Source organism: Protopterus annectens, chromosome 5.part0 (genome assembly GCF_019279795.1).
Source record: "Protopterus annectens isolate FY-2018-M chromosome 5.part0, PAN1.0, whole genome shotgun sequence".
NCBI classification, from domain to species: domain Eukaryota; kingdom Metazoa; phylum Chordata; order Ceratodontiformes; family Protopteridae; genus Protopterus; species Protopterus annectens.
In genome coordinates, this window is record NC_056735.1 from 934,350,380 (window position 1) to 934,377,229 (window position 26,850).

Consider the following 26,850-nt stretch of genomic DNA (forward strand, 5'->3'; position numbering starts at 1 on the left):
GGGAATGATACTAATAATATTGTGCCAAAAACATATTACTGAAAGACATGACCTCACATTTTCAGTGACTAGAAGTTTGTTAGACTTCACATGGGGTTGACGTGAATTAATGAGTTCTTTCATACCTATTTTCTTTCTAGTATTCTGCAGTATTATTATTTCATTTATGAGCCACTGTTTCAAAGATTACGTACATATGCAACTATGTTTTTGAATTACAGTAAGTTTCATTGTTTAAACTCTGCAGAATTACATTTATTTCTGTTCCATTTGTGGTAGTCTTTGTTTCCTGTGTAGGTTCTATATACAGACCATGTTTCTATCTCGATTTTCAGTACCTTCATAAATCAAATATTTTGTTATTTAACTAATTTATTAATTATGATAAAAATGTCAGTTTTAAAGTGGAAATAATGTGTTATTTGAGAAATAGGTTCATAGGCTGGTACTAGCCTATCGGCCCTAGGGCCTATACAAGCCTAGCCATAACAATTCCCTGGCTATTTCTTCCCACACTATTTACTTCCCTGGACCCCTGTCTAGCAGGGTGACTGACATGATCCCTGGGGTGAATTTCCATTCTCCCATCCAGTCATCAAGGTTCCTTTTGAAGAGGGCCAAAGAGGTGCTCTGCTTGACATGTATGGGCAGTCTATTCCAAAGTCTGGGGAGTCTCTGGATCAAGAACCTATCCCTCCAGCATGTTTTGTTTATTGTGATGACAAGGTTTAGATCCCTGGAGCGTGTGGCTCTGAGGGATTGGGATTTCTTTAAGTGTAGTATGTCCAACAAGTCTGGGTTTGACATGGCTTTGTATGTTAAGCAGAGATCGCCTCGGAGTAGATGATATGCGACAGAGTATAGCTGGAGTTTTTTAAGGCGGTCAGCATAGGGCATCTGCTTTATTCCTGAGATTCTTTTAGTGAGGCATTTCTGCAGCCTTTCCAGTTGTTGCAGATGTCTTGAGAGGTACATACCAAACGGGGTGTTGTATTCTATAATGGGTCTAATGAGGGATGAGTACAGTGGGACAATGACCTCCTTTTTTCTGGATGAAAAGCCCTTAGTGATGAGGTGTGCCACACAGAAGGATTTCCTGACTGTTGTGGTGATGTGGTTATTGAAGGTGAGACCACTGTCCACCTGTGTCCCTAAGTCTCTTATCACACTTTCGGTGTTTAGTGTACTGCCACCTATGTGGTAATTCATGGGTACATATTTTTTCCCGAAGGAGATAACTATACATTTCTTGGCATTGAGCTTGAGCCCATGCACCAAGCATCTGTTTCTGTAAGGCCCTTCTGTAGAGTATCGAAATCATTTGGGGATTCAATAATGGCTCCCAGTTTGCAGTCATCTGCAAACTTTGTTAGCCAGAGTACCTTAGTGTTGGTCTGTACTTCAGGGAAGTAGATGCCAAACAAGAGAGGTCCCAGGACTGAACCCTGAGGTACTACACTTGGTCACTTGTCTGGAGCTGGATTTGGAGTCAGCTACTTTTACAGTGTGGGTTCTGTCAGTAAGCCAGTTGGCAACCCATCGAGTGATGTAGGGATTGATGCCAAGCTTAGTAAGTTTATCTATGATTCCAGAGTGGGGGATGGTGTCAAAGGCCTTGGCAAGGCCCAGATAGGCTGTGTGGACTGCCTTACCCTCGTCCACGGCTCTGGAGACTGATTTGAAGAACTCAATCAGGTCCAGGAGACAAGATCGGCCCTTCACGATCCCAAACTGGGCGGGGTCCAGTGTTTTAAGGTTGCCAATGTCTTTGTTTATAAGTTCCATGATAATACGTTCCATGGCCTTGCAGATCAGGCTCGTCAGACTGATGGGCCGGTAGTTCCCGGGATCCAAGGTGGATACCCCCTTGTGGAGTGGAATAACTGTAGCTGTGCCCCACTCAGTGAGCATGAAGCCTGAGGTGAAGGTATGATTAAACATGAGACTTAGGTGAGGTGCCAGTTCATTTTGTAGTTCATGTAGTACAACAGCCCGGGATGTCATCTGGTCCCATGGAGGCTGTATTCTTAGCTTTGGAGAGTGCGTTTTTTACCTGTGTGGCTGTTATTACCGGAATTTGGCAATCTTCCGGTATTGAGATGGGCCATTTAGGGGGTGAGAGGGGGGTGAAGTTAGCACTGAATCAATCTGCCAGGATATTGGCAATATCCCTGGGATCAGTATATCTGAGCATTGCCATTTAGATTCTTGACATTGTTATAGAATGTCTTGTGGTTGTCTTTGGAATCTTTGGCAATTTTATTTTCGTAACTAGCTTTGGATTTTATGAGGGATCTCAGCTTCTTACTGAGGCTGGTAAGAGAGTTTTTTGCATCCTGGGATTTTCTTCTTTTCTGCAACAGTTTCTTCCTTTTGTTGTAAAGTTTGTTTATGGCAGGGGACCACCAGATTGACTTCCTTTTTTTGGAGGAGAGCATCTTGGTTCTATTTGTGATGGCACGATTCATGCATGAGTGGATGTGCTCGTACAGTGCCTTAGTGTAGGACTCAGCAGTCAGACTTTCAGTTCCCATCTGCATGGGTGTCATGAAGTTTGTAACTTCCGACTTGAGTAGCATGAAGTTGGCTTTGGAGAAGTTTTTTATGGAGGTTTCCTTACTGGGCGGTGGGGGTGGGATGTGGATGTTAAGGGTGATTAGCTTATGGTCTGACCTGATAAATGAGGGGGTGACCATAGGTGTGGAGCATTGATTTCCTTGTTCATATTTGTGTAGTATTTTGATGGTGTGCTTTCTAGATACATAACAGAAAGGAGATTTGGCACAAATTTACAGAATTTAAACATATCTTTTCTTATTTGTTTTGATGTTTTCATTCTTAATGGTGCTATTTGTGTCTGGGTTGGTGCAACTGTTCTCTGATTTCAGTGGGTCTATAGCAGAAGACTGAATGGAAATAACAGAGAATGGCAAAACATCGAAAAGACCGGTCCTCGATCTTGCTGATGTGGGGGGTGCCCCACACACCCCCGCTAAATATATATGCCAACTCCGAGATCACACTACAGCGAGGAAAGGGAAAATATTCCAATCCTCACTGTACCGCGATCTCACAAACAGCACTTCAAGGTCCAGTCTTTTCGATGTTTTGCCATTCGCTATTTCCATTCGGTCTTCTGATATAGACCCGATTTCATTTTATGTAGTGATTTGTTGTAAGGATGATTGCAGAAGTCACAATTCTTTTTATTTAGCCTCTGCCCTTAATGTTTAACAATTTCTTCCACTGTTCTCTTCTGACACAAAATAACAAATAGTTTCAATTTCAATCTAAATATGTTAGAATTCATTGTTGTAGGGGTGCAGAAATGTTGCTGTTTCATTGATTTCCAAGGACAACAACAAGCAGTGTTGGTGGTCTGACACTATAAGGGTAATGAGACTAAAGAAAGCTGCACACTGACCTCCTCCAGTTTCCTCACTTTGTTCTGACAAAGCAAATAATGTAAAAGTTTAACTTTTCCATTCGTGATAAAATGAAGCTGGGTGGGTTGCTATAATAAGTGTCAAATGGAGTCTACTCTTTTTACAAGTCAATAACGTTCTTAATAAATCAGACATCCGAAAACTCCCTTTTATTGCCAATACTTTCTTAGGTTCATTTAACCGAGCAAGACAGCTGTTAAATAAGGAAAAAGTGAGGGAAAATGCAGGATTAGATGTAAAGGAAGAAAACTGGGGATGTGGAATTCATTGGGTAGATTGTCTGGATTTAGGGTGGGAAAAAATGCAATACTGTTGGATAGTTTGGCCAAAGGAAGACAAAGCCCAACTTTGCCCTTGTGCAGTGAGGCATTTACTTACATAAGCAATCAGATTAATCACTACAGTATTTGGCTAGCTGCTCTTCTACTATAAATAATTTGGAAAGAACTGGAGACTTATTACTGAATATGAAAAAAATTACTGATTTGCCATTGCTAAAGCATTTTTTGCTTGTTTAAAAAGTTAAACCTTTAAAACTATAGAATTGTAATCAGTAGAGAGAGGGAAGAGAGAGAAGGAGGGAGGGGCTGAAGATACACAACTGTTTTATCAAATTATACCAGACATTTCTTACAGTTTGCTCATTTGCAAATAGTTCAGTTAACTGAAAACACTGTGTTTTTTACAAAGTGAGTAAAAAAGAAGCTTAACCTTTTAAATCAGAGGCAGTGCTTACCAACCTACAGATTAATATAAGAAGCAAAACACTGACCCATATCTTAGAAATGGTAGTATCTATTCATATAACTACAGTACAAGAGCCTTTTTATGTAACGTTGACAGTATTTACTTCATGTATTTATTTTCTTATGAGTATCATTTGCCAGCTTGGGAATGCTCTTCTGTCCCACTGAGTAGTATCTCCACATATCCCAGCAGCACCACATCCCCTCATCTCATATGTAGCATTAATCAGTTGCCCCTATGGCTAGGAATGTTGCCCCATCGAGTTTAGAATGAAGAAGTAAATGTGAATGCAAAGAGGGTGCAAGTCTGATGAGAAGCCATTGATACTCAGAAAGGAAGTAATGTATGTAAGTTTGATTTTAAACTTATTGTTTTAGATCATGTACCTTATTATGAAAATAGATTTGATGCTGAGGATGAATTGGATTGGAAAGAGTATTTGTGGCAAGTTAAATTGGACGCTTGCTATCCACCTGGACTCAATGACAAGAAAAATGCTAAAGTTTTTTCTAAAACAAAAGTGAATTAAACATTAAACGAATAATTGAATCGTGATTTAAGTATATTTAAATGTAAGGCTGTTTTGAATGTCTTTAGACAAAAGTGCTTACTGTCTGAGAATGTAAAGAATTCATGATTTTATTTGGTTGGCGTTTTTTATTTTATTCAAAATGAGGACATCCCAACAGCAATAAATAAATACACATTTACTTTGATCTAGTTTGAATTAAAACATTTGCTGCTACAATAAGAACTGCCAGCATACATTCTTACTTTACTACCCTGCATGTACGTACACCCTTGTCAGTCTGCCTTAGATATACATGCATAATAAACAGCTGACATTTTGTCTTGAAAGCTAATTCACCAAAACAGAAACTTCTCTGTGTGGAAGATTTTCACTCCATATATCTCTAGTTAATCACTGTATATTAAGCAGATCAGACAATAGTAGTAGAAGTAGCAAAGTTAAACTAGTCTTAAGTCAAAAAAATAATAAAAAATATATTATTTGAAATATTGTACAGAATTCCTAAGTATTTGAAAGTAAGCCAAGCAAGGCAGGCAGTCTGTTTCCAGTCGAAAATCTTTTATTAAGTACACAGACGAGCTAAAACAAAAATAATGGAGTAATAGTTTCCTCACAAGCTATCTAATATATATATATATATATATATATATATATATATATATATATATATATATATATCTACCTGAAAACGCTGAAATCGCAGAACACCGACAACGAGAACACCGACACTGGAAGATCAACAACGGAGAAGACAGACAGTTGAGAATCCCGATGCTGAAAACAGCGACATGTTAAGGTAAGTGTGCGATAGGGATGGACGTTAGGGTCAGGGTGTGGGTCAGGTAAGTGTGCGATAGTGACGGAGTTCAGGTTTAGGGGCGGGTTAAGTGAGTTAGGGTTAGGGTGCGGGTAAGGTAAGTGTGCGATAGTGATGGACTTGAGGGTTAGGAGCGGATTAAGTGAGTTAGGGTTAGGGTGCAGGTAAGGTAAGTGTGCGGTAGTGATGGACCTTAGGGTTAGGGTTTGGGTTAAGGTTAGTGCATAGATAGTTGTGTATGTAAGGTTTAGTGTAGGTTTGTAAGGAATTAGGTGTGCTTGTGTTGTGTGTGTGTGTTTTTCGGGAAAGGTATTTGTTTTGTTGATTGTCGGGATTTTGGTTTGTCGGGCATGTGAAGTTTTGTGTTTTTGAACTTTTTTTTTTCCATTTTTTTTCATGTTGGTTATTTCATTGTAGGTGTTTTGGCGTGTCGGTGTTATCAGGTAGACCTATATATATATATATACACACACATATACTTTTTATCAGGCAAGGGAGTGGTTTAATGTGCTGTAAAACAAAGTGTTATTGGTACACATGTTAAATTCACATCCCTTCCCCCATCAGTGTGACATTTGAGCCGATCCTACCCTACTTAGTAGCTGTCATAATAATATAACCCTTATGTACTTTAAATAAAATTTAGAGATATATGGACTGAAAATCTTCCACACAGAGATGTTTTTTACACTGTTTTGTTTTTGGACCCACTATACTTGTTTAGTGAATTGTTTGAGACTTTGAGGATACTACGGAGATTACTTGTTTTTTTTGTGGAAAGCTAATTCACCCAATTCTACAGAACCAGTGCTACTGAAAACAATAATGTGTTTGACTCCTATGAGCATTATTTTCATCATATCTCTTTGTCCAGTACAAAGTTGCTTCCAGATACAAAGTGCCAAAATACCAGCATGATCCCACTAAAAAATGAACTATATAATGTTTACACTTTCCTTCTTAAATATGTGTAAGAATAAAAGGCATAGCACCTTTAACTACAACTGTCAACAATCACATATTATAAGATGGTCTAAGGTATCTTGATGGGTACATTGCCATTTAAGAAATAAATTGCCCCACGTTTGTCGGGGGGGGGTGCATCCTAATAATGATAAGCCAGCTAGAACATGTACTGTATCAACATTTTATTTCTATCTTTATATGTACAAATAGTCCTACCATTGAGTTCTGCCTCTTGTAGTCACTAATTACTATTTGAACAACTTTAAACGTGATGGAAGTAAAGCAGAGTTGTGTAAGAGCTTACTAAAACAGTTGATGTTCTTCTTTTCACTGTTGCAGTATTCTTTACAATACGGATCCCCTGCTAAGGGTAGCCCAACATCCAGCCAGCATACAAAAGCCTTTATGTTGTAATGGGTATGCCATACATCACAGTTATGCTCTCTGTGCACAGCGTGTAGCATAAAGTTGATGTCCGGACATACCATCCTCAGAAATGAAATGCCCCAGTAGGAACGACAGTCCAAGGATACTGGACGGTAACAAGCATATCAAGAAAGAAAAAGGACCAAGGGGAGGAGGGAGGGAATGAATACTGCAACTGTGAAAAGAAGGACATCTACTGTTATGGTAACATCTTACACAATTGTACTATGTCCTTCCATATCACTGTTACAGTACTCTTTAAAAATAAGGAGAGTGAAATAGCTTAGGAAGAAGATTGGGAGGAGGAAGAGCCAGCAGAGCCCTCCAGAAAGTCATGGAAAATGGCCCTGGCAAACCCAGCTCTGGCCCTAGCGATCACATCCAACTTATAGTGTTTGGTAAAGGTATGCACAGAAGTCCAGGTAGCTGCCTCAAGAATAGAAATAGTATCCAATCCCTTGAAAAAAGCAGATCTGTCGGATGATTGAGTTTTCAGAAACTACAAATTCATAGGGACGAGACCATAAGACTGAGTTTCAGAAAACTCAAATATCAAAAAAAAAAAAAAAAAACGCACACACACACACACACACACACAAAAAAATCTACTTTGTTTTATTTTTATGCAGGGGGGCAAGCCCCGCTGCACCCTCACACCCCCTGCAATTATATATACCAACTATGAGATCACATTACAGTGAAGAAAAGGGTAAATTTCCCGATCCTCGCTCCACCTCGATCTCCATTCAAAAGTTTTGAGTTTTCAAAAACTCAATCATATGGTCTCAGCCATATGAATTTCGAGTTTCTGGAATTTTTATCAACTGATATGGATCTGAAAAAAAATACCAGAAAAAGCCACAGGCCTAGTAGAATGAACCTTTACAGAAGAAGGAAGGAAGGCTCTTCCCATGAAAAGAATAGTAAAAAGAAATGTATTTGCTTGGAAACAGCCAAACCCAAAGACCTAGGATGAAAAGAAACAAAAAGATGCTCAGACTTATGAAAAGCTTTAGTCTTATCCAAATATTATCTGAGTTGTCTATGCAAATCCAAAGTGCACAAACCTTCTCACTAGCAAATACGGAGAAGGGAAAAAAGTGGGTAAATGAATAGACTGATTAAGACGCAACTCATTAACCACCTTGGGCATAAAAGAAGGATTAGTACAAAGGGACACCCTGGCCTTGTGTAAAACTAAAAAAGAACAGCCACCCATCTGGCAGAAGTAAGAGCCAAAAGAAGAACAGTCTTACAGGAACAATGCTGCAAGGAAGCTGAAGCAGCAGGCTCAAAAGGAGCCTGATTCATTTTTTCTAAAAAAAATTAAATTCCCAGGAAGGAGGGACAGGCTTCCCGGGAGGCTTAATGTGAATCTAAAGGCTAAAGGGGGAGTCAAAAAAATGTGGGGATTAATTGAAGAATATGTCAACCCAGCATTGAGCAATTCACATAAATAAGACAGAACCAAAGGAACACCCACAAAAAGTCAATCCAGGTTATGAGAAAGACTCCAAACAGAAGACTTCTTCCATTTTGATAAGTAGAATTTCCTAGTAGTGGGTTTCTTGGCCTCCTGCAGGACCGTAAGCACATCCTCAGAAAAAAGGTGTCTATAGGGGATCAAAATCCTATCACCCAGACTGTCAGTTGAAGAGTGGACAGGTGGGGATGGATGAGAGATCCCTTGTCTTGTGTAAGTCCACCCTGTGAGGTAATTTGTGATGACTGCCTTTGGCAAGATACAGAAGAAGAGGGAACCAATGCTGTCTGGACCAAAAGTGAGTCACCAGCAAGATTTTGGGAGCATCCTGTTTTATCTTGAACTGGACTTTTGGAATGCGAGGAAGAAGAGAGAAGGCATAACAAAACATCCCTTTCCAAGAAAAAGAGAGGGTATCTACCTTCCAAGGCAGAGGTCATGGGACTGTGGCACAAAAAAAGAGAAAGTTGTCTGTTCAGACAGGAGCCAAATAGGTTTACTTGAGGAGTAGACCACTAGTGTACAATGCCCAGAAAAACATCCCTGTGAAGCATCCACTCCTAGGATTGTGGTATGGACCTGTTCAGAGAATCTGCCGCTTTGCTCTGATCTGAGGGAATGTAAACTGCCTGAAGGCTCACCTGATACTGGATAGCTAGCTCCCAAACCTGAAAAACTAACCTACATAAGAGATAAGACCTTGTTCCCCCTTGCTTGTTAGCATACCACATCATTGGGGTATTGTCTGTGAGAATCTTGAGGGACCCTGGAAGAAAAGAGAATAAAAAGCTTGAAGAGCCAGCAGAAGAGCTCTCATCTCTTTAACACTGATGTGGTCTTTTTTTTTGTCGAATAGACTAAAAACCCTGCACCTTTAGAGGGCCAAAGGAGACACCCATCCCACACCTGAGGCATCTGTAAAAAGTTTCTGAGAGGGAATTGGAGGTTGAAAAGGAAGCCCTGGGTTGCAGGACAACTGATGAATTCACCTCTAAAGTTCCAGCTTCAGGCATGAAAGAACAGGAACTAGAAAATCTAAAGGATGAGAATGCTGAAGCCAAACTGACTTTAGAAACCATATTGAGCTTTCTCATGTGGAGCATGACTACAAGGAGCATAGGAATGGTGAAAGCCATGAAACCCAGAAACGACAGAAAGTCTTTGGCTGTGTTTGAAACCAGAGAAAGAAGGGATTGAAAGAAAGCAATGAGAGTTAAAACCTTGGGAGGAGGCAAAGATGCCAGCATCAGAACAGTCTGGAGCCAGCATCCCAGAGAAACATGATTCTGAGAAGGAGTCAGGAAGGACTTTTTGGAAATTTACCATAAACCCCAGGCTTTGCAGGAGAGAAATAGCAAAGTGTATATGCTAAGGTAATATCTCCAGAGAGGAGGCCTGAATCAGCAGGTTGTCCAGGTAAGGAAAGACCTGTATCCCCCATAACCTGCAGAAAGCAATCACAGGAGCGAGGCATTTGATGAAGACCTTTGGGGCAGTAGAAAGGTCAAAGGGCAAAGCAGAGAACTGAAAATGCCAGGAAGCAACAGAAAACCATAAAAAAGTTCCTGAAAAGGAGATGAAAAGGAATGTGCAGATAAGCATCCCTGAGATTCAGGGAAACTAGAAAAGCCTGAAGAAGTAGCGGAAGAAACAAGGTTTGAAGGGACAAAGGAAGGGATCTTCAAAAAGGTATTTAGGTGAGAAAGTTCAAGAATGGGTCTCCAGATGCCTTCTTTCCAGGTGACCAAGCACATTCTGGAATAAAACCCATTCCCTCTCTGAGGAGTTGGAACTTCTTGAATTGTTCCTTGAGCCAACAGCCTCTGAAAAAAGGGCAGTTGTTGCTGAGAATGCTGAGGAATGCTCAAAAAGGGGGGAAGGGATTTCCAAACCATGTAATGAAATGTAACTGTAAATTGCTCATTAATAATATTGTGCCTGTATCTAAAGGTATCATGTACCTAAGAAATTACACCTGCTCTCTAACATGAAACATAATTGTAAATTGCTCTTCTTTTCTATATTTTATCTGTATCTAAACTTTGTAACATGGAGCTTTTCTCCCCCGGCATCCACTGAAAAAAGGCTCCCTGAGCCCAGTGGACATCCCCAGTCATCAAACTGGAAATAAATAAATAAAATAATAATGAATAATAACCCTGGCAGATGATGGAAAGAACCCAGGAGTTTTGGGTGATCTTTAACCAAAAAGGAAGGGACAGGGAAAGATGAAAAGAAAATGGAATGTGGCTGAGAAGAACAGGGCAAGGATAGTCAGACAGCACCTGGTTTGAGGAAAAGGAGGCTTCTGAGTAGGAGGAGTTTGGGTAGTCTTACTGGAAGAGCCCTTCTACCACCCATTTTACCTTTGGGAGGAGGGCGAGACTGACTATGGACAAAGGCAGGCTTGTTAGGGTAATTCCTCTAAAACTTGGGAACAGGTGAAACAAAAATATACTTCAATTCCTATAAGGGCTTGTCCTTTTATTGCAAAGACCTAAACAACTCTGCAGCAGCAGCACCAATCAAATGCTTATTATCAAGAGAAGCATCTATCTATTTAGCCTTGATATCATCAGGCAAAGCCTGAAGTCTGAGCCAGGAATAGCTCCTTAACACAGATCCAAAAGCAGCAGCACTAGATGATGCATCAGCTGCATCATAGCTGCATTTAATGGAATGGCAAGCCACGTAGGAGGACGTCCCTAGCAGGGCATGAACAGAAGCCTTTCCCTAAGAATCAGGGAGATCTGAAATAGCCTGATAGGCTTGAGAGAGAAGAGTCAAAACGTATTTGGTCATATGTGTCTGATAGTTAACAGCTCTAAAGGCTATGGTATCAGAAGTATACACTTTCTTACCCAGCTTCTCAATGGTTCTGCTACCCTTATCAGATGGAAGCAACTTAGTGGAAGGCAACAATTTGGAGGGCTTATCATTAGCAACTAACACCACAGAAGGGTCAGCAGAGGGACACTTCAAAATAAACTTGCATTCTTCAGGTACTATATAAAACCTATCTTTTTTTTTTGGGGGGGGGGCAGTGGAAAAAGCATCCAGCAAGACAACACAATCAGGAAGAACAGCAGAGGGTCTAGGAGACTCCATTTGTAGAAACTCATAGTACCTCTTCTGAACATCAGACACCTGAGCACAGTCCCATTTGAAAAATTCCATCATTCTGGAAATATCACTAAATTAAATCTCCTCAAAAGGAGAGTCGGGGCTGATAGACACTTATTCCTCAGAACCACAGTCAAGAAGCAAAGGAATCTGAGAGGAATATTTCAGGGACTCCATCAAAATCAGCAGCATCCTCATCAAAGGAACCCTGCTCCGTGGGCCTCTTAAGTGGGGTAGAAGACCATGAAGGAGCATGAACAGAAACTGTGTGTGGAGGCTTAAGAGTCATAAAGGCATTAAACAGGCCTTGATTGAAGTTTTGCCATTCACTCTGAGGATCTTTCGGATCAGGCAAAATGTGTTTAGTTTTCTGCTTCTTTTTTAAGTAGGACATCAGCCTTGAAAAAGTTTGGAGGCTCTAACCCCCAATGACACTCCGTAATGGTAGCTGGAACCTCTTCCCTCACTAGAATCTGAGGAACAGCCCTAGGCTATTCAGTAATAGCCAGACGTGATTCCTTCTGTACATTCAAAGCAGATATCTGCAAAACCTCCATGGATGTGCATGGAGTCAGATCCATGCCAGCATCCAAACTGGTCATGGCAGAGGAATCTGAGGAACAAAACGGATGATCCTCCAGCCTTTTACCATCCTCATGAGAGATGTCTAGTGAAGGCAGTATAGCCGAAGAATCAGACTGAGCTTTCTTGGCCTTTTTCTTCACAAGACGGCTGACCCTTGGGCCAGGAAGATCCTTACATGGTATCTTTAGTCAACAGTTTAAGACTTTGGTTCTCTAAATAAACTGCAAGGAAAGAAAGCTCAGCTTCACAATGTCTTAGGGATGAAAGCTTGACAAATCTCAAAAAACGCATGGTCATGGGAAGCGCCTAAACAGAACAAACACTGCTAGTGATGATCTTTACAGGGAATCGGTCTCCCGCACTGGCATTTCCCCTTTCTAGATAACATGAAACCCAACATCCCGAAACAAGGCAAAACAAAGATAAGAAAATCAAAAAAATCACAAAAGGGCACTTATCTGAAAGTAGTAGAAACCAACAGACAAACGAGTGTTCAGACTGATGATCAAAATGGCATTTGGAATGGTGACAAAGAAGTTCTGAGGATGGTACATCCAGATGTCACCTTTATGCCCCATGCTGTGCACAGGGAGCATACGCGTGACATACAGCATACCCATTACAACCTAAAGGGTTTTATACACTGCCAGGACATTGGGCTAACCTTAGCAGGAGATCTCTATTGTAAAGAATAATGCAACAGTGATATGGAAGGATATCTACAGTATGGGGTACACAAAGAATCTCTTTTTGTCTGCTTCTGATTGTTTAATTCTCCAAATGCTTAGGTGCATGTGGGCAGTGGTGGCTTATGATTTCAAATCAAGTTGGGGGGGGGGGCTTACAGCAAGAAAATGAAAGAAAAGGACTAGCTGGATTGGTATGGGACTATGTTATCAAATGGCCAACTTTAAACATTACAGTTTTGCATTTAAGAACTGCTTATACACTACTGCACATGTAAATAGTCTTCCAACAGCAGTCTTCCTCTTCAGAATACATGCCAGAGCTACTCTGAGACAGTGTACTACATACATATGAGACAGTTAAAGAGGTTCCACTTTAATACCACAAAATCTGATACCTCAAAACACAAAACTGGCTGAACCTGACTGTACAAACTACTTGTTTGAGTGCACATGTGATATAAACACACATACTCTACTGCTGCAGGAGTTTTGAGCAATGACAAAATATGAACACTAAAATCAAACAGCAATTCCCCTTCACCCCTTCTTTTTTATTCTCAATTTAGTGTCACTCCATTTGTGACAAAGGCCCCATTTTACATGCATGCATTAAAATAATATGCTGATGCCAAACCAGCACTGCAGCTAAGCTCAGATTCTGGTAGGTTCTTTGCATTCGTCATACTGAAAATAACGCAGAGCCACACCTATTTAAAGCATGTGATGTGAGAAGGACAGCCATGTGACAAGACAAAAGCTACATTACCAGTTCAAGCTCAATATACATACTGCATTGAAATTCATGAATCTCAGGGACCAAAGTTCAAATGCAATTAAATTGGCTGTGCTAAAAATGCTACATATTCTCATGTTAGAAATAACATATGACCACATTTGGAAATGTGTAAAGAAAGGGCAGGAGGCATTTGTTTCGACAGTGAATTTCCAAATAGATTCAAATGATGGAAAAAAATGGTAAAATCTACAAAAGGTACCATAAAAGCAGTTTCAAAGATGCAATGATACCTCACAAAAATTCAAGAAAGACCACACAGTAAAGTTGTTGAAGGTAACCCTATCATTTGCCCTATATATGTTAATTTCTAGAATTCTAAATATCATGAGCTCATCAAGCTAAATGAAATAGTTACAACTCTCTTAACATTGAAAACAATTATTTGTCTCAGCTTGTTTCAATTACACACTAGCCCTGCCAGGCCAAATCAATGACTGCTTAACTATGATTAAATGACAGCAGTGATCAGTCAGCTTCATCTACAGACTGCCTCGGTGTCCAAAAATTACAGATACTTTACTAACTATATACACCTCAGATGATTGCAATTCATTGCTGTCAGACATATATAGTGCAACCCCCTGCAACCCCCCACACATGATACACACACACACACACACGTCTATGAAAACCAATTAAATCCACTTTGATGGCAGTACAGACCTCATATGTGTGATGATGATGAATTGAAAATCAAGAAATAAATAAAATGATGACCACTGTACTTCACCTCTTTGTTGCCAAACACATACAGAGAAAACTACTAATATCCTGTCTCTTACATACACACAGAAATATGCCAGTCAACTACAACCACTTTGACTGCATATGCTTTAGATGTCTGGTTGTGATGAAAATAATGAATAATGACCAAAGTTATGCATTTCAGAGTGTTGCTGTCAGACACATATTGTTATCCATTATAATTGCCACACACACACACACACACACACACACACACACACACACACACACCTACAAATTGCAGTCATTTGACTTTCTACACCTCAGAGTTCCAACTGTAATTAAATAAATGAATAAATAAATAATGGCCACAATAATACATTTCAACTCAGACATAGTGTAACCCGCTACAAAACCTAAATGTGCACATGCACACACACACACACACACACACACACACACACACACACACACACACACACACACACACACACACACACACACACACATACACACATACATATCCACAAGTGATATTGATGTTAATAATTATATATACCTCTGGTGCCTGAACACAATTAAATGAGATAATGAATAAGTAATTTAATAACTAAATGTCACAGTAATGTATTGCACTTCACTGCTCTCTGACAGACATATAGTACATCTGTGACCTATACATCAATGCATATGTATGTACATACACACACACACACACACACACAATATTAGCTCATCTCTGCTATATAAAATAAATACAATCCTACAGACGGGCAAGCAGCTGTAGTGCAACACAGATCACAATTTAATTTACAAAAAAATGTAAAATGTTTCATCTTTCCAGCACTTACACTTTGCTCCATCTGTCAACAAAAGGTTGAATGTTGTTTTATTTATTTATTTATTTATTTTGGCCACCAAAGACACCAGTCATCTGAAGCAACCTGAGCCCATGGTAAATTTCTGCTTGCTACTTAGTCAGTCAGCCCAAATAGCCCCCAATAAAGCACACTCTACCCTCCCTAAATGGATAAAAGATTGCTAATAATGTGAATCAGCTTAGTCACAATGGGCAGTATGCTTACGTGCTTCACTGTTTTAAAAATAGACCAGCTGAAAAAAATCTGACTTTTTTTTTACTTGTGTTCTGTATCCTCAAACAGGAAAGTTGACCTTTGGGCATACATTGAAAATAAGACAAATAAAAACCTAAATAATCATGTTTAAAATCAGTCTGAAGGAGCTGCTGCCCAGCAGCTAACTATCATGTTCCACTCCTGCATGTGGGTGAAACTACACCTGTGCAGCTATTATTCCACAGTAGCAGTCTATCAAGTTTATTCTGTTCAAATAAAAAAAATAAATGATACAAGGTTTCACTTTTATACTTCACTGGTGATTATGTATCTTTCTTAAAAAATATCGGGCCGGATTCACGAAGGCTTGCACGGAGTCTAAGAGTAGAGTAAGACTCCATGCAGCCAATATGTCCGCTGAGCGATCCAGGAACAGCCGGCAGGGGCGTGCAACAGAGCTCCTAAAATGACTCTTACAACGACAGGGCTAGGTTATGCAAATTACCTCATTTGCTGGCAAAAGCCATGCAAATGAGGTTAATTTGCGATCCAGGAAACCCTAACCTGTCCAAGTAAGAGTAGTGTTATTTGCAGAAATGTACTCCGTTGACAACTGAGTACAGTTCTGCAAATAGCAAAATAGAGCCATGACAGCTCCAAATAAAGGCTGCATCCACCTGAGGAACCATGCCAATGGCCAAATATACGGCCATTGGCAATGTTCCCCAATGCAAAATTAAAAAAAAAAAATTATTATTTTTTTTACCTCGATCTCCGAAGTTTAAACGTAGCACAGCACTGCGCAAACGTGCTGTGCTCTAAAAACCAGAAAACCAGAAATTAAAAGCCACAAATAGGGATTTTATAGCAAATCATAAGTTTCAATGCACGTGAATGGCAGGCTGAAGACAAAATGGCAACCGAGTAGAGGTTGCTAAGGGAGGAAGCTCAGTCTAAGAGATGTAACCAAGCATTACTAGGCAATCCCATGCAAATGAGGGTAAGGATAGTGAATCCCAAGTTTACATGGCAAATGAGCACAGTCAGTGGAGTGTATGAGTAGGATAAGGGAAGTAACAGAGTAGAAGATAGGTGACATCATGAGGGAGTATGTATGAAAGAATGTAAGCTCATTGGAGCAGAGTGGCATGTGTTTGCTGTCAGTTACTCATCACTGGAAGAGGTGTGTCAACAGGTATCCTAGCTAAAGGCAAGAAATAGAAGGTGTATGCCGTGGATAACACTAAAGTTTCTTGTTGAAGTGCCTGCAACGTGTTTGCATGTGGGTGCGCGCCTGTATATCCGAGTAAGACTGTGTGCTCGCGTGTCTGCCCATGTGTGAGCATTTAAGCCGGAGTAAGTATGTGTAAGGTTGTTTAAAGTTGTGTAAGCGTGTTTGCGCCTGTGTGCACACGTTTAAGCAGGAATTAGCAAGTGTTAGGCCATGTAAGCATGTGTGCACACGTGTGAGCTGGTGTGTGTGTGTTTGCGCTTGTGTGCACGGCGCTGCCCCCCTGTGAAAGCAGAAAGGGAAAAGGAAGCACAACAAATAGGAAGTTAACCAGGGAGAACTAGCAGAACTAGCAGGTGAAAATAATCAGAATCAGGCAATTACACAGGCAGTACACTAGCCCAGCCCAGCCCAGCACTTAAAACTCTGCAAACAACTTTCCACCATGTTTTCCTCAGAGACACTGCAACACTGCAGTAAACTAACAGAAGTGAAAACTTAAAAAGCTTTACTGAGACAAAGAAATGTTAGGGGCTGCCATTGCTGCTATAAGGCGACATATGCAACATGCTGAGGGTGGTGACAATGCGAATGCTGCTGAACAACCCCCAGTGAGGAGACGGAGAAGAGTGTACAGGCCCAGGGTAACCTACCAGGGGCTACATGAGCTGGAGATAGTGGAGTGCTATAGAGTGGACAGAGACCTCATGCAGCAAATTGTTGAGCTGTGCAGGCCACGCCTCACACACAGAACCAACAGAGGGGAAGCCATCCCAGTGGAAACCAAGGTATGTGTTGGCCTAAGAATACTAGCAACAGGTACCTTCCAGAGACCAACTGGTGATATGATGGGGATATCACAGGCATCAGCATCCAGGGTACTGCACCAGTTCCTGAATGCCATGTCAGCACATGTCGGTGATCATGTATATTTCCCCAATTCCCATGAGGTATTGGCCAGCAATATGCATCTTTTCCAGCAAATAGCAGAATACCCTGAGGTAGTGGGTGCAATAGAGTGCACGCACATATGCATCAAAGCACCAGCCAGTGAGCGGGGTAGGGCCTACATTAACCGCAAGGGCTTCCCCTCCATCAACTGCCAGGTCATGTGTGATGCCCAGGGCATAATACTGAATGTGTGTGCTGGCTGCCCTGAAAGCTACCATGATTCCCATATCTGGCATCTGACACAGCTGTACCAGACATTTGCCAATGGGGACATCCCTCATGGTCACCTAGTGGGGGATGCTGGATATGCACTGGAGCCGTGGTTGATGACACCCATCAGAAATGCACACACACACCTGAACAGGAACGCCATAATGAGGCACACGCACAAACACGAAATGTAATTGAGTGTGTGTTTGGGCTGCTCATGTCATGGTTCCAGTGCCTGGACACATCTGGTGGAGCCTTGCAGTACTCACCTACTTCATGTACCCAAATTGTCATGGTATGTGCTATGCTACATAATATGATCCTGCAAAAACAGCTGCAGCAGGAGCAGCATAGGCCCGGGCCAAACAGCCCCCCACTATTGCCAAGGCCATCACAGGCAGAGCGTAACTCGGAAGAGGAACAACCGGGCAGAAGGAGGCGTGCCCAGTATGCTTTGGCCTTGGCAAAGAGGCAACGCATAGCACATACACTGGCACAGTAGGAACCCTGGAAATGATACTTCTCTCTGACTCACACATATAGTAAAAGGGATGCCTAACTTGACACTACCTGTTTTCAAACATGTATAGGGAGTGTACTATGTGCATCCGACATAGGCAGCCCTGTAGCACCACCTGAGGCATGATTGCCATGTTTTAAGCAATATAAATCAGTGCTAAACAGCTTTTACCACTATTTAGTATATGTAAACAAAATTGCACACACTAACTAGCACAACTTTGGGCAATGTTGAGCAATATTGGGCAACGTTCAGCAATGTTGGTTAATGTTGAGCAATTTTGGGCAAGTTTGGTCAAAGTTGGGCATAGTTGAGCAAAAGCAGGTAAACATGCTCATATCTGCTTTACTGGTCCTTAAGCAGTCTGGTCTGCCCAGTATGAAAATATAAAGCAGTGACAGGCCTCAAACTCAGAATACTGTGCACTATAGTCACAGTACTGAACCACCAAACCATGACAGTATTTCAGTGGTCAGCCTGTATGAAGAAATGTTGATAAGTCTATGCAAAGTGTCTCATGGAAACCCTGCAGGCACAGCATAATCCCTGTTGAGTTATGACACAAAGGTGAGCCCTGCAGTAAAAATATAACTTGATTTTCAACACACATATAGTATAAATGTTAATATTGGGCATGTTCACACATGTTAACAAATGTAGTGGACTTCAGACAGCAACATATTGAAAGATCACACTGGGCATGCTCACACACTTGAATAAATGAGACAAATGTCAGGCAACAAAACACTGAAAGGCCAAACTGGGCATGCTCACACACTTAGGCCATGTCTGAGTACAGCAGTGGGCCACACATATCTGGCAGTTGCATGTGTTAACCCAGGAACCTCTCACTATTCACCAATCCTGCCTTGTGCACACAGTTATATGACAACAGACACATATATAATATATTGGAACCCTGTCATAATCAAATATGTACTACAGATACTTAGGTTGTTCATAGAAAATGGGAAAGAAAAGAAGATAAAAAACCTGCAATCAGTATCATCAATAAACAATGTACACTCCAAACATTATCATAGGTTCATAGGTTGATACTAGGCTATCTGCCCTAGGGCATTTATAAGCCTAGCCAGAGTGTGTTTGGCTTTCGCCACCCTTTTAGATTAGTAGACTGTGCCTTTGAATAGTAGGTCACACAAGATAGCCCTTTTATGGTTAGTTTATTGTGCCTCTGTCTAGCAGTGACCCAGAAGAGATGCCAGGGGTAAACGTACGATCTCCCATGCACTCGTCAAGATTCCTCTTGAAGAGGGTCAGTGAGGGGCTCTGCCTAACTTGGACTGGGATTTTGTTCCAGAGTGAGGGGAGCCTCTGGGATATGAATCTGTCCCTCCAGCATGTCCTATTTATTTCTGTGCTGAGGTTTAAGTCCCTGGAGTGTGTAGCTCTAAGGGATTTGGATATCCTGAGGTTGAGCATGACCATTAATTCTGGGTTGGACATGGCTTTATACGTCAGACACAGATCACATCTGAGTAGGCGGTAAGCAACTGAGTAGAGCTGGAGTTTCTTTAGCCGAACTGTGTAGGGCATCTGTTTGAGTCCCTTGATCCACTTGGGGAGGTACTTTTGGGGTCATTACAGTTGCTGCAGGTGTCGGGTAAGGTATATCCCAAATGGGGCATTGTATTCAAGTATGGGCCTGATGAGTAGAGGGGCACAATGACCTCTTGATCTAGATGTGAAACCTTTCGTGATAAGGTGGGCTATATAGAAGGTCTTTCTAACCACTTTGGCAACGTGATTGTCAAAGGAGAGATTACTATCTACTTGGGTCCCCAAATCCCTAATTACTTCTTCTGTACATAATGGATTACCACCTATTTGGTAATTTGTGGGCACTATGTTTTTCCCAAAGTGGATGACTATGCATTTTATGGCATTTAGCTTTAGGCCATGGCTCTGGCACCAGTTATCCATCTCTGTGAGACCCTTTTGGAGGATGCTTGTGTCAGCCGGAAAGTCGATTATGGCACCCAGTTTGCAGTCATCTGCGAACTTGGTCAGCCATAGTCCTCCCGTGTTAGCCTGTACCTCAGAGAAATATATACTGAACAAGAGAGGTCCCAAGATTGAGCCTTGTGGGACGCCACTTGTAACTGGTGTAGAGTCTGACATGACACCTGCAATTCTGACCATGTGGGTGCTATCCCTGATCCAGTCTGCAATCCATCTTGTGACATATGTGTTGATATCTAAGCTGGTGAGCTTATTTATGATGCCTGAGTGGGGTATTGTGTCGAAGGCTTTTGCAAGGTCCAGGTAGGCTGTGTGGACTACCTTCTCTACGTCTATGGCCCTGGTAACTGTTTCAAAGAAGTCGACCAGGTTCAAGAGGCAAGATCTGCCTTTAACAAAGCCAAATTGGGTAGGATCAAGTGTCTGGAGGTTCCTGATGTCTTTGTTTATGAATTCCATGATGATACACTCCATAGCTTTGCAGACCAGGCTAGTCAGGCTTATAGGGCGATAGTGTCCAGGGTCCGTTGTGGCACCACCTTTGTGGAGCGGGACCACTGTTGCTGTACGCCATTCCTTGGGAACATATCCTGTAGTAAGTCTGATATTGAACAGTGACTTTATGTGAGGGTTAAGTTCTTCATGAAGCTCGTGTAAGATGCAGCCTGGGACACCGTCCGGTCCCATTGATGCTGTGTTATTGCTTTGGAGAGGGCAGCTCTCACCTGTTCATCTGTGATGTCAGGGAGGCTACACTCTGTTGGGATGGACATTTGCTCTTTTGGGGGGTGGGGGGAGAAATTTGCACTGAACCTGTCTGCCAGGATGTTAGCAATGTCTGTGGGTTCAGTGTATTTTTTGTCATTATGCACTAACTAAGAGCATATCTGGGAGTTGCCACCCAGGTTCCTGACATAACTAAAGAAGGCCTTGTGATTGTCTTTAGTGTCTTGTGCAATTTTTCTTTCGAAGCTGGCCTTAGATGATTTTATGAGTGATCATAGCTTCTTGCTAGTACTGATCAGAGATGCCTTCCCTTTTACGGATTTTGCTCGATCATGTAGTAGCCTCCTCCTTTTGTTGTATGGCTGGGGTCCACCAGACAGGTCCCCTGCCTTTGGAGGAGTGAGTCTTGGTTTCATTTGGGATAGCACGATCCATGCATTCTTGTAGGTGTCCATAGAATGCATTTGTAAAGGATTCTGCGGTTTGAGCCGTATTTTCCCCTGGCCCGGGGGCTTTGAAGGATACCACCTCGGTTTTGAGAAGTGTGACATTTGCTTTTGAGAAGTTCTTCACCGAGATTACCTTGGCTGGGGGTAGGGACGGGATATGAATGTCCAGTGAGATAAATGTATGGTCTGACCTTACCAATGAGGGGTATACCTCTGGTGTGGAACATAAAGTCCCCATGTTGGTGATGACCAGGTCCAATATGTTTTCCCCTCTTGTGGGGGTGGTGACCAGTTGTTCCATAGCATTTGAGTTTATAAATTCTAGGAACTGTTGGGCGAGGGTGTTGGGGCTTGAGTAGTATTCCCAGTCAAGGTTTGGGTAGTTGAAGTCATCCAATATAATGGTGTTTGAAGAGACCTTCATAATCTCCAGTGTTCTCAGTTAAGCCGAGTGGGGTCCCTGAGTTTGTGAGGGTGGTCTGTAGCAGGCTACAAACTGAAAGGCAGTTTTGCCCACTGTTAGTTGCACATGGATGGTCTCCAATGCTTCGTGCAGTGCTACTAACCTGGAGGTGTGTGTATCTTTGATGTATATGGATACTCCCCCTCCTTTTGTGGTTTGGTCCGGGTTTTGTTGCCGAAAAGCATGGTATGAAGTATAACCTGGTAGTGCTGGGGTGCTTTCGGGAGCTTTGAACCAGGTTTCTGTTACTGCACAGATATCGATATTCTCCATACTGTAGAGAGCTTTGAGTGCGTGCATTTTGAGGTGTAGACTTCTGGCATTGAACAGCATTACCCCCAGTTTTTTTTACCTTGTATCATCTATGGAGGTGGGTTTGTCTTTTGAGCCTTGCCTAAAAAAGGCACTATGGGGGTGGCAAGAGCCTTAGCCAGTACTCGAAAGCCCAGGGGTGACAGGTGCAAGCCGTCCCTAGTGAAGCAACGTGGCTTGTCGAGCATGTCATCTCAGGCTGACTGACACTGGTTCCCCTTTGAATGACACCAATACGTTAGCCAACTGTTAAAATTGATCATTTTGTCTTTATACTGTGGCATCATTCTTGGTGACGGTAAGATGCTACACAAGGTCAGGATCATACCGGCCTGGGCTACATGATCAGGGAGCTCCTCTATGTCTCTTCTCATGCAGTCCAGGGAGGAACGTCTCAGGTCATTCACACCAACATGGACAATGATGGAGTCATATTTGTACTTGCTTTGGAGTGACCTGAGTGCCTGTGTTATGTGGAGGATCCTGGCACCTGACAGACAGCTTACAGTGACCTTCTCCTTGTTCAGCCTGGTGAGTGGGATGTCAGTGTGTCTGACAATAGAGTCACCTATTACAAGTGTATTAAGTGTGTTGCTTAGCCTTAAGGGCAGTGACTTTGTGAACTATGTGATATGTGGGTATTGCTGTGGGGTAGCAGTTGTTTGGGTGTCTGCTTCGGAGGTCTCTGCTGCTTAGGCAGATTTTTAGTTAGAGCCTCCGAGTATGTTTTTGTGTGTTTATGTGTTTGGTTTGCTGTTGCTATAGGTCCATGTGAGACTGGATTTGTGGTGTGTGTGGTTACCGTCTCCTCCTGATAGACTGTGCTAGTCATGGGTCGAGAGAGCTCAGCCTCCAGTTTGTCCATATAGTTGCATCTCTCACATATATCTGAGTTTGTTGGGAGGAGGAGAGGGTTGTCTGTGTACATAAGGCAGTTGTAACATTGCCTGAAAAGTCCCATATTCACCAGTTGGACTGGAGAGTACACATGAAACTGACCTTTGGAAATGTCAGGATATTATGATGAAATACTCTTTTGACTGATCAAAAAGGATGAGTAGGGTGTTCAGTGTGTGAAAGAGTATAACAGGGGTTTAGTGCTTAAGTTTGTTGGTGTTTTGGAAAGATTATCTGCGAAGGAGTCCAGACAGAACCATGACACTTCATTCAGCTATGTCATAAATAGCAAGGTACACTCACATATGTCCTGAGTCAGGGCCAACTGTAAATGACTGACAATGCCAACCTCCTGTCAGACAGGCCCATACATACATACCCACCTCCCACTGACAAAAGGCCCTATCATCATACCAGGAGATATCACATGTAGAATGGGTAAACAGCTCCTTCCAAAGCTGAAAATATGGCATCAATCGGATTACACTGTTTCCCCATATGTGTCATAAGTCAAATGCAGAACAAACAGACCCTGCACCTGAACAGTCTGTTGAGCCTCACCCTCTCTACAGGATAAGAAACCGTTGAATGGGTTACAGCAACATATGGCACACTCCACAAGTGTTGGTGCACAACAGAACATGGGAACGATAGTCTTATAAGCCTATGAAGTCTGATCTGCAAGGCCATGGAGTCCATCATGACTGAAGTCATAAACAGAGCTATTGGAAGCCGACAAACACACAACCCCACCAACTTTGGTTTGGTCATGGGCAGATCATGGTTCCCAAACCTGCTAGACTGTTTGCAAGGCAGCCACCCAGGACATACATCACTGAAATGAGCTACACACATCCCACATAGACTTTGAATAGCCCTTTTCCAACATCCCAGACACATGTTGTATCCACAAAATCAACAAACTGTGCATAAATATGTATTGTCATATGATGGATTGGCAACTGGTCCACAGATAGATTACACAAGCTAAGGATTGTGGAGTCCTGTTCAAGCTGTTAACACCTGCTGTCCCCCATGGTGCAGTCCTGGGATTGCATAAAACAAAGTGCACACACATTACCATGTCCAGGCTGATGATGTCAGCATCCTACAAATATAGCAGGAGAAATGAAAACACCCAGTAAAGCATATAGCTCGTCGTGTTAATGTGTATCTCTTGGGTATCATAACCTAGTTAGGTAGGGGTTTGAATCCTGCAATTGCTGTGTGTGTGTGTGTTTTGGGGGGGGGGTGTATGTTTGTGTGTGATTTCCTTTGAGAGGAGTGCCCTTTTTGGAGACTAGGAAAACACATTAAAAGAGGTAAATTCCTCTTTGCCAGGTCTGATGATGTCGGCATCCCACAAATACAGCAGTGGAAATGAAAACTCCCAGTAAAGCATATAGTGCGTCGTGTTAATGCATATCTGTCTAGTATCATAACATAGTTAAGTAGGGGTTTGAATCCTGCAATTGCTGAGAGTGTGTGTGTGGGGGGGGGGTGTTTGTGTGTGATTTCCTTTCTGAGGAGTGCCCTTTTTGGAGACTAGGAAAACACATTAACAGAGGTATATACCTCTTTGGCAAGTCTGATGATGTCAGCATCCCACAAATACAGCAGTGGAAATGAAAACTCCCAGTAAAGCATATATCGCATTGTGTTAATGCGTATCTCTCTAGTATCATAACATAGTTAGGTAGGGGTTTGAATCCTGAATTGCTGAGTGTGTGTGGGGGGTGTATGTTTGTGTGTGATTTCCTTTGAGAGGAGTGCCCTTTTTGGAGACTAGGAAAACACATTAAAAGAGGTAAATTCCTCTTTGCCAAGTCTGGTGATGTCAGCATCCCACAAATACAACAGTGGAAATGAAAACTCCCAGTAAAGCATATAGTGTGTCGTGTTAATGCATATCTCTCTAGTATCATAACATAGTTAGGTAGGGGTTTGAATCCTGCAATTGCTGAGTGTATGTGTGTGACACTATTGGTCAATGTGTTGTGGGTTTTGCTTTTACTACTGTATGACATATCAGTGAAACAACAGTATGTGCATTGCACACTTCAGGTATCTGTGTGGCAAATACATATATGTACATGTGACCTCAATTAGTTCATAGGTGTGAAGCCTGCTTTCTACATGAATACATCTGTTACCTTTGACAGATTGTGCTGCTGCTTCTCAGACCTTATGTCACATATGTATGTTTGTGACAAGGCCAGCCACTGCAGTGATCTGTGGCCTAGGTCATCTGTGTCACACACACCCATGACAGTTTCTATAGAATAGTGTGAGTGAGGGTACATGCCTGGGGTATATTTCAGACATGTTCAAACACAACAAAGTCTGTCAATAATGGACATTCATTATAGGTGTGCAACAACTTTGTGGATATGCATACAGACCTCTTATTGCTTATGTGATACACCGAGGGACTTCAGAATACCTTTGGAAATGTGAATACCAAAGGACAGATGACATAACATGTGGCTGTATGTACACATCGGTACCCCTTCTACATGTCATGGGCTACTACCTATGTGGTGCTGTTGGGATACTATGTTTAGTAAATGTGGATGACTATGCTATAGTTGGCTTATAGCATTACAGCATGGGTTGGTCAACAGGTATCTGTCTGTATGATACCATTGTGGAGGATAAGTGTCTCATCCGCAGAATGCATTGTAAGCCACTGTATGCATTACCAGATGTGGACGGACATATCCCTACTGTGTTTGCTTGTACCTAAGAGGGCTACATGCCAAACAGGAGTGATCCCAGGAATGGGTGGCGGTCAATACCACTGGTTAATGGTATAGTATTGTACCGGAAGGATCCAAATGCTACTGTGTTTCCTACATGTGTGTGTCAGTTGTCAAGACATCAACTAACGATTGGTTATAGTCAGGCTGTCGAGGTTGTGTATACTACCAGAATGCAAACCAATAACCAATATTAACAGTATCACCCACAGCATAGTGTCAAACCATGTCATACACACATATGTACCCAAGCTAAAACATATGTGTAGTAAAATGCATACTGGCCAGCAATAGAAACTATGAAGTGTTAACACTGTGTAATACAGGGCATGTCACCCTTTCCATGTGTCCACTATGCACGTGCATGCAGACAGTGCACCTCCACCATGTTCACAAATGTACACCTGCAAATCTGTACTGCACACATCACAGACATACTGTCCACTCACCAACACATGCTGCCAGAACTACACACATCAGACAAGTGGCACATGGGCGGACAATCCATTTTTGGAATTAACACTGGTGTAAACAATACTACATTGATAATCATAGCTTTAATGCATCATGCCTGCTCATATATACCTACAAGGATATCATTACACTTTACTGTTGACAACATGTTAACATTGCTACACTGCTATTAAGTCACCCTGTGCATCAGCACCATGTTAGCCTGTTCCTGCATCAATGTTACAGATGACAGGAGGTGGCACAGTTTCATCATATGCACAGGGTGTGTTGTTGGTTTGCCAGAGCCCGACATTGACCCATTCAATCGACATGTGTGTGTGTGTGTGTGTGTGTGTGTGTGTGTGTGAGGGACAACAGTATAGCATGGGTCAATGTTGATGTAATGTGTGTGTGTATGTGTTAGCCCTAGGTGTTTGGTTTATGTGTGTGTGTCTGCATGCACACAGTTCCACCCATGTGGCTGCCAAATACAGGAGGTTCTGGGACAACCACAGACTGTACCTGC